The following is a 3554-nucleotide window of genomic DNA, read 5'->3' as shown; positions in this document are numbered from 1 at the left end:
GGGGGCGGGGCAGGCAGAGCCAGGAGGACTAACTGGAAGCCACCGTGGAAGCCTGGCTGAGAGACTTTGTGATCCTGGGGGGAGTTTGGCAAAGAAAGAGCTCCTCCCACATTGTATTTCCTTGTTTCAAATTATTGTCTGTGCCTTGAAATCTAATATAATTAGTATAACTTTGAAATATGTTTGGTTCACATTTCATTGACATGTTACTCTCAGTATCTTTTGCTCTGCATCACTGTGTTTTGTTACCCAGATACTGCTATTGGCAGCTGAATTAAATAGAAATGTTCTAGGCAGTCAGACAGGGCCAGACCCTCAAGGAGTCAATTTGGAAGACAAGGTGACTCTGCAACTCGGAAGAGACTGACCAAACCTATGGGTCAGACCTCAAGACAAAAAGAGTAAACAAATTAGCCACATACTTCCCTAGGAAAGGGCACCAGGGAATGATATTCTAAGTAGTATCAATCACCTGAAAGAGCCTAAATGAGTCACTAACCCAAACCCCAACAGGAAGAGACCCTATCCCATATTCATTCCCGCTTGCTACAAGACTGGCTTCCTCCTTTGTTACTCCATTTAATCAATTTTACCTGAGCAATGGTGCCCATAATCCCACTGGTTGACCACACTTTTGTCCCACCACATGCCCACCTAAGCGAGTTCCAATGTCTTCTCCACCATGTTAGACTCTCCTCACTTCATGATTTTCCTCTATAAAAGTCCCTGGAGTGACAGCATCGCGGGGACCACCAGCTCGGAGCCCCCCTCCTGTCCTCTCTTGCACAGAAGCTTTCTTTTCCCCAATAAATATATTCTGCTCATAACCTCCATTTGTTCCTAAAATTCATTCTTCTGCTTTAGAGAACATGAACTTGTCCCAGGTGTCTTTGAAGTCGGGAGTTTCATTTTTTCACTGTGCCATTTGAAGGTCATCCACCCGAGATCAGTTTTTCTCCCTGTGATTACTTAAAATTGTAATTTTTAGGGCTAGCCAAATAGTTCAGCAGATTAAAGTGCCTGCAAGCAGGCACAGGGGCCTTGGGTTTGACTCGGGGCCTGCATTGAGGGCCAAGCCCCAGAGGCTCACTGAGAGGGCGAATGAGAATGGGCATGGTGTCTGGCACCTGTAATACAGCCCTTGAGAGGCTGTAAACAGGTGGAACACTAGGAGTCCGATCAAGTAGTGAGACACTGAACACTCTGTAGACCCTTCCCTAAAAAAACATAGAGAGAAAATAAATACATAAATAAAATTGTAAATTGTAACATGTCTAAATTGATTGTATAAGTCGGTAATGTGAGAAGTTTTTTATTGAATTTTTTATTTGTTTTAAGAAATCTTTTAGTACATTATGCTTATATTTATTGTCAGGGATAGGGTTTTGATGCTGTCACAGCAGAAAAACAGGCAGAAGGAAAAAGGGAAAGGGGCTTTATTATTTTGGAGGACAAGGAGAGAATCTGGGGAAGACAAGGTATTGTGTGGATCTAAAAAAAGGGGGGCTCAGGCTTTTATGGACTTTTGCCAAGGGTTGGAGTTGGAAGGGGATGTTTAGATATACCTGAGGAGCTGATTGGGGGTCTTCTCTGAGATGAGGCAAAGTTCACCCTGGGCTGAGTTGGAGAAGGGGAGAGGTAGTCTCTGGGAAGACAAGTTGTTGTTCTAAGGGCTTCAGCCCTATTCAGCAAAGCACACTAGGGCCATAACCTATCAGTTGGTAGATGATACCTTTGCATGAAACACTTTGTTTCTTTTCTTCTTCTACTCTTCCTTTCCCTCCCATCTTCCAGAAATTAGCGCTGCCCTGGAACACTGCCAAAAATGCATTGATCTTGCTGAGTATCCCAGCTCCCACCCTGTGTCCTCGACCTCTGTTTCATATCCTTCCCCTTTATCTCCTCTTTGTAAAGGATCTCAAAACTTATTTTACATTTTGTGCCACATTTCATGTTAACCTTACAAAATATTGAAAGTTAGCAGAGGAGCCCCTTAAGGAAAATCCTGCAATGGGCTGCTCTTGCTTCTGATTGGTCAGCTGCACTTTGCTTTTGGGTGGCAGACACTGTCACATATGGATATGGCTTGGTGATTTAGAAATATTATAGACCGTTAGACAGAGGTGGGCCCTGGACTGATTGATGCAGAAGACAACTGGGGCTAGAGACTCATTCACTGAAGGCCAGGCTTGAAGACAATGTGGAAGGGCTACAGCCACGTATTCCTGTAGTGAAGAAAAGCAGGGATTGATATTCTAAGTCACCTTGGGTTGAGGACAAGAATCTCCTTATACTGCCCCTTCCAGGAAGTTCTTGCTCTTCCAATGTGTACGTGCTATATGGTGAGCTTCCCCATTTGATGCCCATGTATTCAGTATTATCTAAGCCACTAATAATCTTTTTTTATCAAGGAAAAATCAATATGGTACAGAATTTCAAATCAAGATGGCTGGAAATTAACAATGGTAAACACATTGCGTATTGTTATCTTCAAATTAGTTGCTCATGGGCTGGTGAGATGGCTCAGTGGTCTAAACCACCTACTTAGAACAAGCTTAGCAGAGCACAGGGACCGCGGTTCAATCCCCCAGCACCACATGCCAGCCAGCCCTGCCCCCTGGTGGGCTGAGCTGGCCACACACACACACACACACACACACACACACACACAAATAAATAAAATTAAAAAAAAAACCAAATTAGTTGCTCATATTCCAAGATGCAGATGTACAAAATTTATCAAAGAATATAAGGAAAAACAATCCTTTTCCATTAACTAATAAAAAATTAGTACTGTAATTATGTTAGCTATCATTTTGTTGTTGTTTGGTACTGTGGACTGAACTCCAAACTGTACTTGCCACGAAAGTACTATGCCTGCTCAGCTATATCCCAGGAACTTACCAGTCCCCTGCATGTGCGTGTGCATGTGTGTATTTCCTTTCTTCTTTTTCCCATTTACCCATTCAAGTTTTTGTTTCCTTTAAGCAGTTTCTTTCTTTCACAATGTGTTGTACATTTCGGACCTTCTGTACTCTTTCACTTTCTTCCACTAGTGAGATAATACTATCTTTTCACATACAGCTCTAATTTATTTCACTTATGAGTATGGTGCCTATAGCTGGAGAGTTGGTTCAGGGGATCAAAACTCTGCCTGGCAAGTTTAAGATCCTGAGTTCAATTCCCAGAACCAAAGGAAAAAAGAATGGCATCTACCTCCATCTATTTACCCATGAAAACCTCTGTGTCACTTTCTACGTAAGTCATACTATACGGGATAAAAACACTTCTAGATTGAAGTCTTAGTGTGAATGACTAATGTCTAAGATTATTCTCAATTTCTCAGGATTTTTTCACTCTTCTGGTCATTTCTTTGTGATGTGCAAAATTTTTTCAATCACAAAAGATACCAATTATTGAACCTTTGAAGAATTTTCTTTGCAGTTTGCTTTTTTTTTTCTCATGAATTCTCTGCCTACCCATGTCTTCAAGAAATCTACCTACTATCCCTTTCAGTACATTTAATGTTTCCCACTACCTCCATTTCTTTCTTT

At 41.8% G+C, this 3554-nt stretch overlaps 1 protein-coding gene across 3 annotated transcripts in view; it reads right to left on the bottom strand.

Moving 5' to 3' along the window:
• LOC101570739 (tripartite motif-containing protein 5-like) overlaps window positions 1-3554 on the bottom strand; it is a 158614-nt gene that overhangs the window by 150913 nt on the left and 4147 nt on the right. The window lies entirely within an intron of this gene.

The sequence above is a fragment of the Octodon degus genome, unplaced genomic scaffold (assembly GCF_000260255.1).
Source record: "Octodon degus isolate 3935 unplaced genomic scaffold, OctDeg1.0 scaffold00146, whole genome shotgun sequence".
NCBI lineage: Eukaryota > Metazoa > Chordata > Mammalia > Rodentia > Octodontidae > Octodon > Octodon degus.
Note: the sequence above shows the minus strand (reverse complement) of the source record. Positions and strands in the feature narration are given on the sequence as shown.